This window comes from Melanerpes formicivorus, unplaced genomic scaffold, assembly GCF_026170545.1.
Source record: "Melanerpes formicivorus ecotype bairdi unplaced genomic scaffold, bMelFor1.0.p_v2 SCAF_529, whole genome shotgun sequence".
NCBI lineage: Eukaryota > Metazoa > Chordata > Aves > Piciformes > Picidae > Melanerpes > Melanerpes formicivorus.
In genome coordinates this window covers 29,132-45,302 of record NW_027142881.1, presented here as the reverse complement: position 1 = coordinate 45,302, position 16,171 = coordinate 29,132, and positions in this window count along the sequence as shown.

Here is a 16,171-nt window from a genome sequence, read left to right as displayed (position 1 = left end):
CTTGCCTAGTGTCAAGTCTCCTACCAGAGCTCCTAGCTGCAACTGCTTAGCACTTCTGCTGGAAGCTACTAATACCTGACTAATTGCTTATGACTGTTGATTAAAACACCAAAAAGCAGTAGAGGCATGCCATTTAATTTTAAAGCTTCAAGCATGCCTGCCTCCCCAAAATCATAAGAAAACCTGCACCTCTATCTCACCTACAGCTTGTAATCATTCTTGGTCCTGAGCAAGTCTCGCTTTTTCAGCCTCCTTTGTGGTGTCTGCTAGAGAGAGCTCTGTGATGGCAGCCTGCACTCTCAACAACGATGACAATCTTTCTGGTTTGTTTGTCATGCACATTGGGTGGCCATAGCCTCTTTACAGATTGTAGCTCAGGCATTATTTCTTAAGAGTTCCTGATATGTCAGCTAAAAAGTTGCTCTTGTGGAACTATTGCATTTCATTGCGGTCTTTTTCCCCCCTCAATGTCTTGGCTATTAAACTAAGATGAGTTCTTCATGCAGTAATAATCCAATCACTAGATGTAGTCACACAATAATTATCTCTAGAGCCAGGCTTCATGTAGAGTTCATAAGTTACTGCAGGCCAGCTTCAGATCAGGTAGATGTTTCAAGCAGGAAAAAGAAAAGTAATGGCAGAGGAAAGATACCAACTCTTTCAATACCACTGGGTTCTCCTTGCTTGACTGGGTGAACAACTCCTTCACACACAAACTTACTCTACACATTCCAAAAGACTGAGTTAACATAATTAGAAATTTAACTTTTGCATTTCCACACCCTTGGGGGCAGAGCTGTGAATACAGCTCCTGATTTCATGCTTACATGGAAAGAAAGCAACAAGAATTAATTGCTGGCACTTGGGCTGACTGTCTGGTTGTGCTCTCATCCTCATCAATGCAAATAGCTCCTTGTAGACACGAGGAGACATAAAGATGAGTTCCAAAAGTGTGGTCCATAGCATACATCTGGCTCTCTACTGATGGTGCCTGTCAAATTTCAACCCTCAGCAGATTTGCTGTCACCTTGCTTAGAAAGGTGCTTAGGTATTTTTCTTCCCAATCTATTAAAAACAGAAGGTTGCTTCCACTCTGCCATAATGTAAAAGCGACTAGATGTCTTTGGTAAAACTTCCACTCACACAGGCAGATTTAACCTCCAGGCAAAGGCCGATTGTGGAAAACTCCATCTCAAGAGGTGAGTGTTTTGGAAAGTTAGGAGAGTGTGGAAAAATAGGGGGCATCATGGAAACTGTTCCTGCAACAGTAGGCAAATTACTGCATTACCATATCGGATTCTTCCTGAGCAGTGCTTTGTGTTTCAAGCGAACCCTGTAACACACAGTGCACCAAAGACAAACAAAGCCAATAATGAACTAACCAAAATTCAATGTTATTCCAAGAAACATAGTTGAGGTGAAGCGAGTTCTGTGGAATGGAAGTTGAGGTTAAGTGAACACAAAGACAAAGGAATTTGTGCAGTTTGGGGTATGTGTACTAAATATCTTTGCCTTTGCATCTGGTACAAGTTGGAAATTGCCATGCAGAAAGTGCATAGCTTGGGCCAAGACAGTGGTTGGCCTTCAAAATGCTTCAATAGTCTTCGAAAACTAAATACTGCTTCTCTAGGATTTGTGTTTGTGTAACTTCAAGATATTCCGTAGGGAATTCTGTAGAGTGCCAATATTAAGATTAAATTATCCTACTGCCTGAGTCCAAGATGAAAAGTTTAAAAGAAAGGCTCCTGTACCTCCCAGCTGAGGTACAGGGTGATGCTGAGACTCATGGAGATGGCATTTCTAGAGAAAGCTTTTGGCTGAGGAGAAATGGACGCTGCCCATTCTCTCTTTCTAACAGACTCTCTTCTTGTTAGCTGTCTGCTTGATGGCTCTTCCTCTAAACCACACTCTCTGCAGTTTGTAAGCTTGCCCTTTCCTGGGCACTTCTTCACTGATGGGGAGAGAAAGGATGGAGAATGACTGGATGGCCAAATACTCTCAAATCACAAATCCATGTTAGGTACACAGGGCCGAGCACTCCTGACTCTGCTGTTAGCTGTCCTTTCCAAACCTGCAATATGTTTTTGCTTCACAGCAGGAGCTGCTTTATGATCAGCAGCTGAAGAGATACTTGGGGCTGACCATTCTGGGCTCACACTTGAGACAACAAGGTGGGGGACATGGTTCCTGTTAGCTTCAGTGAATACAGTATGGACACCTGCACTGCATTAAACTGCTCACATTAGGCAGGAACAAAACAAGTGTTTTTATAGGGCATGGACTCATGTGGCCAAAAGTAGATGATTGATTTAGGATAGGATAAAATGTGCTCTGCAAGTGCTTATTTGTCTTTATTGACTATGAAGGGTGTGCAGGATGACTAGTCCTGCTGGAAATGCCTACTTTGTCAATATCTGCACGTGACCAGATGGATCCTAGAACTGCTTTCTGGTGTAAGTCAGGACACTAACTGCATCTAACAGACAATATCCTGATTGTCAGTGTTGCCCAACCTGTGTGTTCCCATTGCTAACTTCTGTTCCTCATTTAAGTGCTGGAAAAACTTTGGAGCACAAGAAGCCTGTGACAGCTGAGTAACATCTGCTGGTTTCTAAATGACGCTGTGAGGCATTCCAAAATGAGAGTTTCTTGATGGTTTCTTCAGCAAGGCAAGTATCAACATAACCTGTTAAAATAACTGCACTCATTGCTGTAGGAACCTCACTCTGAGTGTCTCTGGACTGTCTCTGCCTAAGCCTTCCCTAGTCCCAGACATCTGGTGTTTCCAGAAGGAGTAACCTCACAGTCCATATGAGGAAAATAGCAGTGCACACCTGAAAGTTAGCAGGGTCATCAGAGATCAGAGGGGTTCCTCATCTACCACTGGTCCTCACTGTGCTTATCAGCAGCATGAGATGTCAATGTTCTCCAGGATTCAGGTGATCTTCTCTTCTTCTCGCCCTGTCTCCTTTAGTCCTTTCTTCCTATTTTATCTGGCTTTGCAATTTTCCTCTCTACTTTGTGAATCCCCAAAACCATCAGGTTTGAAATCATCCCTATAGCAGATCCCTCTGTCCTATACGATACCTAACTCCTTAAATCCTCCCTGCCAGCAGGGGAGACCATGTTTTCTCTCTCACCATAGAAAGCAATTTCCTTGTACCCTCATGGGTCTGGGCATCAGGCTTACAGGTACTGTGCATCCACCATGTCTTGTTTCTCTCTGTTCCCAAGAATTAAGGAACCCATCATTGCTGAAAAGTTGGGTGAAGGAAGAAGTGTGTTCCCACAGTCTGGGGATCCTGGGTAGTAGTGATGAAAATGCTTCTTTGTCTGGTGTTAATTTCACAGATGTTTATTTCTAGGTCATTGCAGACTCTTACTTGTCTTCCCTTCTTCAGCTGCTTTTTTGGTCTGTCTTTGGTTTCTACATCTCTCCATACTGAAAGGTCTGCTACAGAGACATTTCACCTGTTTGGGATCTCTCAAGACTTCAGCCCATGCTGCAGCACTTTGAGGTGGTTGTACATCAGTGCAGCTGTTCAAATTGTGTACCACCACCCCAAGGATGGGGACAGTGAGGTTTGGGGAAATCTGGAGAGGTTTGTGAGCTTGTAGAAAATCTGTGATATCTCTTTCTTTCTCTGTCTCTCACTAATTCTCCTTCCTGGCACATCAGATTGTACTGAGCAACCTTCATAGAAAGAACTCCACTGTGCAACGATGGCACAAGTCACTGGTAGCCTTAGGTGCCATTGTAGTGGACGGGTAGGACATGAGGCACAAGAAAAGGATTGGTTGGGTATCTGCATTTACAATTCCCCATTTCCACTCCTTTCTCCTGGAAACACAAGATCCTATCCCCAGACTGGTCCCCTTTTGACACATTTGTGTGCACCACATGTGCACACCCTGACATTTTTGGGCTAATCATTCTCTTCTGCACGGATTGCTCACTCTTAGCAGAGTATAGCTCAGGATGATCCTTCACCATCCATGGTCACTGTATTACCTTTCAGCATTGCTGCTGCTCAGTTCAGACAGGGTGTCCACTATTTTGGTGGTGGAAAGACGTTTTCTTCTGGTTCTGAGTGCATACCAGATGGGTACTAATGGCTAGGAGCAGCTGACATTTTTTCCTTTGTTCTTTGGCTGGGCTTTACCAGCTGTTTTTCCTTGTAAAGGCCAACCCAAGTGTGGCTGTAACAGGTCAGTGTCCTTCAGTGTACAGAAGAGAAACCAGGTTCAGATATTATATATATCTTGTCTTGTACCTTTTCCCTCTTTTGGACCCAAGCTCCAGTGTCCTAACTAGCTGCTAACTTCACATTTGCATTCCCTAAGCCCCTTGAGGAACCTGGCTTCTTGTTTCCATGAGTGGCTAACATCCCAAGGCCTCAGGAAAGCCATGCTGGCTGAAGCTGTCCTGTGGACAAAGTTGTAAAGGACTGGAAGGAAAAAGGGCTGATTCAGCTTCACAGTTTGTTGGTCAAGGCCAAATTTTGCCTACTTACATCCATATAAGTTTGTGGGATCTATGAAATTCAGCACAGTGCCTTGCTTGAGTGAGGCACAAGATATAAATATCTTGGTTTAGAACTGGAAAGACAGACAGACAGATAGAGGTTTTCAACTTAGTTTCAGTGCTGCAACATGAGCTTCCCCAAGGAGCCTGTCTGAACCTAGAAGAGTTGTTTGCTCTTTCATTGAAAGATAAACCAGTGAAGAACTAACACAGCTTACAATGATTTGACTGAACCCAGATGAGAATTTAAATGCTAGTTTCCTGTGAACCCAGCTGCAGAGGACTGTTGGGATGCAGCACATCAACTTTGGCACATCAGCAGTGAAGTTCTTCTGAGGATATCTGGCCCACATTCACTCACTGGTTATCTCAGCCATTTCTGAGCCCAGGAAGATGCCAGGCCACCTCTGCCTCCAACTCTCAGAAATGTTATCTAAACAAGACTCAGAGAGCATTAAATTAAGAGCTAAATGAAAACAGAGCAAGGCAGGGAAAGGAGTTTGCTGTTGCAAACAGACAACAAGGCAAGGAAAGCTTGATTTCTATACATGTGTTGTAAAATCTACATGTGATGATGTATAAGATTGTAATGGGTATCCTTCCAGTAGAAAGAAACAAAAGGTAGGCCTTGCTTCTGACACAGTCACCTGTGATTCATAAGAAACCCACCATGCAAGTGTATTTGGTCTACCTAGTTCAAGTTTGCTCACTTGCAGTCACATCCAGTCCCACTGTACCTGCCAACCAGAGTCTCATCTGAGTTCTTCTTTACTACAACTTTACATTGTGAGTATCAGCAATCACTACTGTTCCACCTACCACAGATTTACAATTATACTGATGCTAAACCTCTCATGAGCAAAGGTAAATAAAATCATGGTATTCAGTGTCAGGTAAACACTTAATTTCCCCTCATTTTTGGTAGCTATGCAGCTAAAGATGTTTGTGCCTTTGAGAATCATTACTGACTCTGCTTTCTACCACAAGAAGAGAAATCATAGAATCATACAGAGGTTTGAATTGGAAAGGACCTTAAAGATCATCTAGTTTCAACCCCCCTTCCATGGTCAGGGACACCTTTTACTAAGCCAGATTGTTCAAGGCCTCGTCCAAACTGGCCTTGAACACCTTCAGGGAGGGGGCATCCACAACTTCCCTGGGCAACCTGTTTCAGTGTCTCACCAATTCCTTTCTAACATCCAGTCTAAATCTACCCTCCTCAAGCTTAAATACCCCAGAGACGTTCATACATTCATCTTCAGTCATCTATTGATGGCCAGAAGGCCACGTTGAAAATGCAAAGGTCTGAGGCACATATGGAATGCACTTTAAGTGAACCCTAGACATGAGTATGTTTACTGTCACAGAGCCAAAAAGCATTCATTTCCTGTGTCTTCCCCCACCATTTTTTATTATCCTTACAGTGGGCCTACAGCTGGCACAGTTTAAAATAATACCATTTCCAAAGCATCACAATGGTTGTGGCAGTTCATTGCTGCATTTCTAATCTTCTCATTTCGCCCTGCATCTACATGATTTAGAATTCTTTGTGGTGCTCTATAAATGGGTCTCCATTCAAATCTTTTAACCCAAGGTCAATGTTTGGCTTGCAGTGCCTAAATTTAAATATGATTAGTGGAACTCTGTATTCTGATTAAGCAATTCCATATAAAGTAAACTCAGTGTGATTTAATATTATTATTTATTTATTTTTGACTGTAGGCAGAGTCGGAGATTCACATTTCCCTGGTAAAACTGAGGGGGTGGGAATGTGATTTGATTACAAGAATAAATAAAAGATCATATGACTGAAAAATTAATAGCTTCTCTTATTTTGATTTAGTCTCTTAAAATAACTTTAGAAAAGCCTCAAGGCCTGACATTTTTTTACTGCTATTCAGTTAAACAACCAATCAGCTTATCAGAGTCTCCTATGGAAAATCCTCAATTGACTTTCTGCATGATAGCTGAGTACTTAACTTCTCAACCAGTACCTTTATGCAGCATTTTCTTACACATTTTGAACAGCTGAGGATTAGTTGGGCTTTTTCCTGTTGAAAAAATACCTTGCAGATACTTCAGTGGAGTGTTTATTGCTAACCATGTTCAGACTCCAGGGATAATTAATGATTTATATGCTAGATAAATCCACACTGAGAACTGGACAATGTCATGACTGAGTCCCATCAAATAGATCACAATAGATATATTATCATAGTATCATAGTATCAGTCCAGGTTGGAAGGGACCACAAGGATCATCTAGTTCCAACCCCCCTGCCATGGGCAGGGACATCCCACACTAGATCAGCCTGGCCAGAGCCTCATCCAGCCTGGGCTTAAACACCTCCAGGGATGGGGCCTCAACCATCTCCCTGGACAACCCATTCCAGGGCTTCACCACTCTCATGGTGAAGAACCTCCTCCTCACCTCCAGCCTGAATGTCCCCACCTCCAGCTTCATTCCATTCCCCCTAGTCCTATCACTACCTGAGATCCTGAGAAGTCCTTCCCCAGCCTTCCTGTAGGCCCCCTTCAGATACTGGAAGGCCACAATTAGGTCACCTCGACCTTGGACGGAGCCTTCTCTTCTCCAGACTGAACAGCCCCAACTCCTTCAGTCTGTCCTCATATTTGGTGAGGAAAGATTTGTCTAAGGAAGTCTTGAGTTTAAAAAATGTAAGTCTATTACACCCAGTGAGAAATATAAAGCACATTCCCCACCCCACCTCCACCCCCCCAAAAAAAAGAAAAAGAAAGTAAAACATGCAAGATTCATTGAGAACTTGGCTTGCAAGTCTTTGTTGTGTGGGTGCAGAACATCTACATTACTCAGTGTTTGCTGGTGGGAGATGGAGTGCTATTGCACCGAGATGCCAAATAGAAACTATTCCAAGTCATTCCTGAAAGTGACTCCTGACTAAAAGAGATGAAGGACAGAATTCAAAAGAGCCAATAATTTGATGCTGAATTGCCTGAAGTCCTGTACAGCTTGCTGTGCTCCTCCACATACTGTTAACATCTAGGTAGTAACAATGGATCCTGTCACTGGAGACAGAGTTGAATCTTTGTTGTGGTTTAACTCCAGACAGCGACTAAGCACCATGTGGCCACTCACTTACCCTTCCTCCCTCCCAGGGGGATGGGGTGGAGAAGTAGAGGGGAAAAAAAGTGAAACTTGTGGGTTGAGATTTCTTCTGTTAGAGCCTCATGCCTGCAAAGGTCATGGGCAGTGCAGTACTCTGAGCTGCTTTGGGTCAGAGATGAACACACTGAAGGGCTGTGGAGAAGCCTGTATTGCCATTGCAAAAATGTGCCTACTGAAGAAAGTCTCCAATATTATCAGTGAAAACATCTTAGAATCATAGAATTAATAAGGTTGGAAAATACCTCAAAGATCAAGTCCAACCTATTACCCAGCACCTCAGGACTAACTAAACCATGGCTTCAAGTGCCACATCCAATCCTTTTTTGAACACCTCCAGGGACAGTGACTCCACCACCTCCCTGGGCAGCACATTCCAATGGCAAATTCCTCTTTCTGTGATGAACTTTCTCCTCACCTCAACCCTCAACTTCCCCTGGCACAGCTTGAGACTGTGTCCTCTTGTTCTGGTGCTGGTTGCCTGGGAGAAGAGACTAAACCTCACCCACCTGTCTACAACCTCCTTTCAGGTAGTTGTAGAGAGCAATGAGGTCACCCCTGAGCCTCCTCTTCTCCAGACTAAACAACCCCAGCTCCCTCAGCCTATCCTCAAAGGGCTTGTGCTCAAGGCCTCTCCCCAGCCTTGTTGCCCTTCTCTGGACACATTCAAGTCTCTCAATATCCTGCTTAAATTGAGGGGCCCAGAACTGGACACAGTACTCATGGTGTGGCCTAACCAATGCAGAGTACAGGGACACAATGACTTCCCTGCTCCTGCTGGCCACACTATTCCTGATAGAGGCCAGAATGCTATTGGCCTTCTTGGCCACCTGGGCACACTGCTGGCTCATGTTTAGGCGGCTGTCGATCAGCACCCCCAGGTCCCTTTCTGTTTGGCAGCTCTCCAGCCACTCTGACCCCAGCCTGTAGCTCTGCATGGGGTTGTTGTGGTCAAAGTGAAGCACCTGGCACTTGGACTTGTTAAATGCCATCCTGTTGGACTCTGCCCATCTGTCCAGCCTGTCAATGTCCTTCTGCAGAGCCTCCTGTCCTCTAACAGATCAACACCTGCTCCCAACTTGGTGTCATCTGCAAACTTACTAATGGTGGACTAAATCCCCTCATCTAGATCATCAATAAAGATATTGAATAGGATTGGGCCCAACACTGATCCCTGGGGGACACCACTACGGACTGGCTGCCAGCTGGATGTGGCACCATTCCCCATCACTCTCTGGGCTCAGGCCTCCAGCCAGTTCCTAACCCAGTGCAGAGTGCTTATCTTCATCTTTAAAAGGAGCACCTTTTATTTTTAAAAGGAGTATCTTATCTTTAAAAGGACTTTATTAATTTATGCCCTGGAGACTATAGTAACAGCATTCAATGTAAAAGCAACAAACCACTGTCAGAAAATGAGGGCATGTCCAGTTTTAGAGTAAGATCTCCCCACTGCTTTAGAAGACAGAAACAGAAACAAACACAAAACTTTAAGACTTTGTTCACCTTCATTTTTGTGAATCTTTGAGGATTCTTTAGCATGTAGCAGCTAGTAATTTGAGTTATCCCATGGTGAGGAAGAGCTCAGTGTGGACACAGGTGTTTGTTTGCTGCAAAGACAAAGGGTAGCATGAGCAGGCATTGCTCAAAAATCTTGTATGTAATAAAGATGCACACTGCAGTTAAATCTCTGATGAGATCTTAATGCCTATTTCATTGCCATGATGGCTACCTCCATATCAGCAATTGCAAGCACTGTTTGTCTTAACAGAGGGGTTCAATTATAATCTCTTTTCCATTTGCAAGACCTCCAGATGTATTTTCTGCAAAATAAGTAGATAAACCTCTAGTTGATTTTACAATTGTTCAGTGCCACAACTGATCAAGGATTGTGATCCAGCCCACTCCATGCTGATTCCATGCAAGTCGCAGATAGCACATAGTGAGTTTCCCTTCTATACTGCCCAGGATACAGTTTATGGATCAGGTTTTCTTGTTCTAAGTTGATCAAAGAGAGAATCCAAGAAACCTGAAAACATACACACAGCCTCTCATATAATGGTGGAGTCCTCAGGAATGGTAGATTTGCCTCTGAGATTGACCTGAACTTTCCTTTCAAGTCTTACAAATACAGAGCCTGCTCCCTCATATGAAGTTTCCATGTCACATTTTGCCAAGCATAGGGCTCAAGATACCACAGCCTGAGGAGAGCCTTGGAAAGTATCCCCTCTGAAGAATCTGAAAACATTTGCTTGTGACTTGCAGTTACTTTTTATGACACACACATTATTCAGAGGTCCCCTCCCAGAAGGTCTCTCTGTAGCATGGGGAGCAGGCTGTACAAGAAGAGGGTAGATATTTAGATTACCTGCAGCCACTGAAACAGTCATTAATTTCCTCCTTCAGCTGTGCATATCTTCAAACTAATTTATAAAGGAGGCCAAATAAATGTCTGCAAAAGATGAAGAAGGAAAATACCACCTCCTAAAACTCTTACACTGACCATTCCTCCTCTTTACACCAAGTTGAATTGAAACAGATACCTTTTGCCGGACCTGAGCCACTTCCTACAAACCCAGACACTGAGGTTTCTAGACATGGTGTGTGTGTCCCACCCCCTCCTTCCTGCAGAAAGCCAGGGTAACACGGGAAAAGGAAACAAAGGGGACAGGACCATGCATGTCTGGTAAACAACCCTGTATCTATGGTAAGGGCATGAGTTCTGGCCACAGCCTGGCAGAACCCCTTCCCATTGGGTAACTATGTGCTGATTTCAGTGCCCTATTGGTCCTATGCATCTCAGGCAAGATTTATATACAGGCTGATTTCTAGTTGCCTGTGCCTTGCTCAAGCCTTGCTCAAGCTTTGCTCAACACCTGCTCAAGCCTTGAGTGCTTGAACCTGCTTGGACCTTGTCTGGCATGAAGTTGCCTCAAGTTGCATAGCCTTGAGTTGCCTGGACCAGCATCTGAGGTAGAGCCACAAACCTATACACTGCAAGCCACAAGCTTAGGAATCAGAGCCAAGCCTGCTTTCTCTTGCAACCAGGATTTTGTCATGCCTCAGTTTCCCCAGGGCAAAGCAAGCACATGTCAGATAGCATCGTTAACAGCCTGCCCTCTGCTGAAGCCAGACCAACCATTGACGACTGCATGGCATTCCTGCCGGCAACCTGCCGTGCCTGATGCATGAGCACCCCAAAGCCTCTAATACACAGCAGCAGCACTCTCTACCTGGGTACAACCAACTATGAGTAATTAATTCATTGCCTTTTTGGCATAATGGTTCTTGTTGAGTCTCCCCCGCACTGTGGTCCTTCAACAGGGCCCCAGAGGCAGACACAGTACTTCAAGTGAGCTCTTGCAAGAGAGAAAGAGAGACAGGTAGCCATGCTTAGAAAGGAACTAAGAAACTGAAACAGATTAGGTCTCTGTTCAACTCCATTGCATTTCTGGTTACCACAGCTAGAAAAAGATGATGTAGGCAGGCAGAGGTTGGTCTCTTCTCCCAGGCAACCAGCACCAGAACAAGAGGACACAGTCTCAAGCTGTGCCAGGGGAGGTTTAGGCTGGAGGTTAGGAAGAAATTCTACACAGAGAGAGTGATTGCCATTGGAATGGGCTGCCTGGGGAGGTGGTGGAGTCACCACCATTGGAGGTGTTTAGGAGGAGACTTGACAGGGTGTTTGGTTGCATGGTTTAGTTGATTAGGTGGTGCTGGATGATGGGTTGGATGCGATGATCTTGAAGGTCTCTTCCAACCTGGTTTATTCTATTCTATTCTAGGCAGAGACTAACAGATTGGGGAAAAAGGTGAATAGTAATATAGGTCCTTAAAATTCTGAAGAATGAGGAAGAGGGAAGGATTATTCATTGCTTTTGGTAATAAAAGAAGTAAGGAAGCTAATAAAAGTATCAGGCAGAAGGTTTTAAAATGGACCAAAGGAAGGACTTTTTAATTCAATGTGTAATTGAGTCATGAAACTCTTAACAACAACATGTTGTGGTGGCCAAAGGTTCCAAATCAGTTAGAAGACAGATCAGACAAATTCATATAGGCCAGGTTTGTGTGTAGCTAATACACAGACCACATGGTAAACCACTGCTTGCCAGAAATGCAAAAGGTGGATAGAACCCTGTGGTATTGACTGCCCTTGGCATGACACATATTGCAAGCTGTCCTGCTTGTACTGAGAGACTAAGGCTTTGTCAGTGGTTTTTGTAGCTTTATTTAATTCTTTCTTTAAAAAGTTCAAACAATTGCCTCCAAGTCCCTGTTGGGGACAGCGCAAGCCTCATCTGCTGGCCCAGCACTGGTTTTGCTGGCCTCTGGGGCATCCTAATGCTGTCCATGGCCTGGCCTCTTGTGGGCTGAAGAGGCTTGGTACCCTCTGGCCTTCCTCTTTGGGGGCACCAGGGCACCCTCTGTGGGCGGTCTCTGCCCTGGCCAAATATGGAGGGTTCTGCCACCCCCTGTGCTGGTTCCTTATGGGATAACTGCTCTTCCTGCAAAACCAAAAGCCCAAAAAACAGATTTAGATTTCCTTCCCCCTCTCCCTTTTTCCCGGGCTGTTTAAAGCAAACTAGGCAGGAGAAAGGAAAGGTAAAAATCATTAAAAAATCATATATGTATGTAGCCTTTGAGTAACAGGGAAGGTTACAAAGGTATAAGGAAGAAGGGTAAAACAGAAAAACATACAAAACCAGGTCTTGAGGTCCCTCCAAACCCTGACAACTCTGTGATTCTGTGATTCTATGAGGTGACCGAAGCACTACCATTGTGAGCACTGTAGGAACAGTATCACAGTATCACAGTATAACTAAGGTTGGAAAGGAGCTCGAGGATCATCGAGTCCAACCTATCAACACAGACCCCATGACTTGACCATGACACCAAGTGCCACGTCCAATCTCCCCTTGAACACCTCCAGGGACGATGACTCAACCACCTCCCTGGGCAGCCTGTTCCAATAATGAACGACTCGCTCGGTGAAGAACTTCCTCCTCACCTCGAGTCTAAACTTCCCCCAGCACAATTTGAGACTGCGTCCCCTTGTTCTGGTGCTGATTGCCTGGGAGAAGAGACCAACCCCTTCCCGGCTACAACCGGTCACCCCTGAGCCTCCCCTTCTCCAGGGGCCACTGTGACATGATGACTGGTGCAACAAAGGACTGTGACCACATGCCCCAGCTGCTTATATCTGGGCGTCAGTAGAGCCTGGGCCAGTCTCGTTTGTGCCTAGACTCCTGGTGAGCGTGCCTGCAAGATCCTGAGTTCTGAGCCCTTGAGACTTCGTGCGGTGCTGGGTGGTGTTTTGGAGGCTGCCACTGGCAGCTCTTCTTGCTAGTCCCGGAGCCATTAACTGTGTTTGCCCAGACCTGCCTGGTCCAGGCAGCTGGACACTGCAGGGAAGAACCTGCAGCAGCAGAGGTGAGCTGTGTGGTGAAACATCTCCTCGGGGTGGCCATGGGGTGGGAGATGGGGCTCATGGAGCCAGAGGGTGTCTTTATGGAGGGGACTGGGCATTTCTTCTGCTCCTCTCCAGGCCAGCAAGTGACCATAACTCCTCTGCACTTTGCAGTGTGTAACACCAGTGAGGAGAAGCAGCTGCTTGTTCTAGACTTTCAGAAGCTTGCTATAGCAAGAAAATATGGCTACTGAGCTGGAGTGGAGCTGTCCTGTCTGCCGTGATGCTGAGGATGACATTGCTTATGCCATGCCCTGTTGCCACCAGTTCTGCCTGGGCTGCATTTTGCGGTGGGCCCACAAGAAACTGTCGTGCCCCCTTTGCAGGCAGCCTGTCAAGAGCATCATTCACTCTGTCCGGTCAGAGGACGACTTTCTGGAGATGACTCTTCCAGACACTGCAGATCCATCAGGTGCTGGGGATGAGCAGGAGGCTGGGGAGCTGGAACCCAGGAATTACGTGAATAACTTCTGGGCCAGCCTTTTCCAAGACTCTGTGGAGTTACTTGAGCCCGTGTTGACCTGGCTGGAGGAAACCCTGAGCCATGTCCCATGGTGGGAGATATCTTTGATACAGGGCAGGGTCATATCAAATCTATGCCAGTATGGGCTGAGCGAAGAGGCCTTGATCCAGGAGCTGCAGCCCCTCCTGCAAGACCAAACAGTGACAATTGTGCACGAGCTGATCAACATCGCTGCAGACCGGTGCAATGACTTGCTCCTGCAGCAGATGTTTTTCATGGGCTCCCATGCTGCTGAGGAGCAGCACAGCCGTGCAGATACCCTTGGCCCCACCTCCTCCCAAGTGGAGACTCCTGCCCCCAGCCCCAGCAGGCAGGAGCAGTTGCCCCACGAAGAACCACCACAGGGGGTAGCAGAGCCCTCCACATTTGGCCAGGGCAGGAACCGCCCACGGAGGGCGCCCCGGCACCCCTCAAAAAGGAAGGCCAGAGACTGCCAGGCCTCTTCAGGCTGCAAGAGGCCACGCCATTAGGATGCCCCAGTGGCCAGCAAAACCAGTGCTGGGCCAGCAGGTGAGGTGTGTGCTGGCCCCAAGGGGACTTGGAGGCAATTGTTTGAACTTTTTAAAGAAAGAATTAAATGGACAACAAACAGGACTTGGAAGCTGTCCTACTATGGGAAAACTATGACATGGTGGCAATTACAGAAAGTTGGTGGGATGATTCCTAGGACTGGAGTGTAGCCATTGATGTCTATGAGCTGTTCAGAAGGGACAGGAGAGGATGAAGTGCTGGAGATGTTGGGAGATGTTGCCCTCTGTGTAAAGAACGGCCGCTAGCCGTTGCCTGGCTACGGGCGACGCCATACTGGGTGCAGGCTACGCGGACCTCATCCCGCAGAGCCACCCGTTGCCTGACCCATCGCCGAGCAAGGGAACCGTGGTAGCCTCCTGTGCAGCGCTCCTCCCGGACTGCTACAGCCCCGCGAGCGGGGACATCGCTTCGTCCAGCCGGCAGCCGTCCCAGCCGAGCCCCGCGAGCTGCGGAGGAGTCGCGCCCCCCTCGCTGAGGAGCCGTTTCGCCGTGCTCTGCAAACGCTCGGCAAGCCCTTCCTCAGGCAACGCACCGCACGGACTGAGCTGCGAAAGCCTCGGAAAGTTTCCCCCTCCGGGCCCCAGGAACTTTTAACTCCAGCAGAAGCAGCAGCCACGCTGCACAGCGCACCGCGCGGTTGGCGCCGTTTTGGCTTTGCTTATTACGGCACATCCGTGTCATAGTTTTTGGTTTGCAAATGCAATGCCTAAGAAAGATTCTGCAAAATTCTAATTTGTGAGTAAACCAAGCATTTTCTTATAAAGTTTTTCTTAAGGTTTGTGCCAAACCACTCTGTTTTCATGGACTTGCCGGTCACTGGCTGCTCCTCTCTTTTCAAAGTTTGGTACAGGCCTTAGATTAGGTAAATGAATATATTAGACTAGGTATTAGTATAAGAATAGGTATTAGGTGTATGTATTAGATTAGGTATTAGTATAAGGACAGGTACTAGGTATATATGTATTAGATTAGGTATTAGTATAAGGATAGGTACTAGGTATATATGTATTAGATTAGGTATTAGTATAAGGATAGGTATTAGCTATATATGTATTAGATTAGGTATTAGTATAAGGATAGGTATTAGGTATATGTATTAGATTAGGTATTAGTATAAGGATAGGTATCAGGTATATATATTAGACTAGGTATCACTTATAAGGATAAGTATTAGGTATATGTATTAGACTAGGTATCACTTATAAGGATAAGTATTAGGTATATATATTAGATTAGGTATCACTTATAAGGATAAGTATCAGGTATATGTATTAGACTAGGTATTAATATAAGGATAGGTACTAGGTATATATGTATTAGATTAGGTATTAGTGTAAGGATAGGTATCAGGTATATATATTAGACTAGGTATCACTTATAAGGATAAGTATTAGGTATATGTATTAGATTAGGTATCACTTATAAGGATAAGTATTAGGTATATGTATTAGACTAGGTATTAATATAAGGATAGGTACTAGGTATATATGTATTAGATTAGGTATTAGTATAAGGACAGGTACTAGGTATACATGTATTAGATTAGGTATTAGTATAAGGATAGGTATCAGTTATATATATTAGACTAGGTATTAATATAAGGATAGGTATTAGGTATATGTATTAGATTAGGTATTCATAGATAAATATGTATAGCAGAATGTAATAGCAAAATCATTTTAGGATCTGACTCTGTAGCTGCTTGAATCTAACCTTGCAGATGTTTGGCAAACTCTTTTAACTATTTTATAATGAGAACTAGTAGGCTTAAGAAAATAGCTCATCAGGATGTAGGCTTGATAAAATAGCTCATTATCAACTATCATATGAAGGAAAGCATCTGTTCAAGGATAGGGGCTACGACACCTGGCAAGATGACGACGGAAGGACAAGCAGCCATTCCAGTTTAGAGGTACAAGGTGAAAAGTACACTTGTGAGGAAGACTGCTTGCTTCATCCTAACACTCCTACCTACAACCACCGG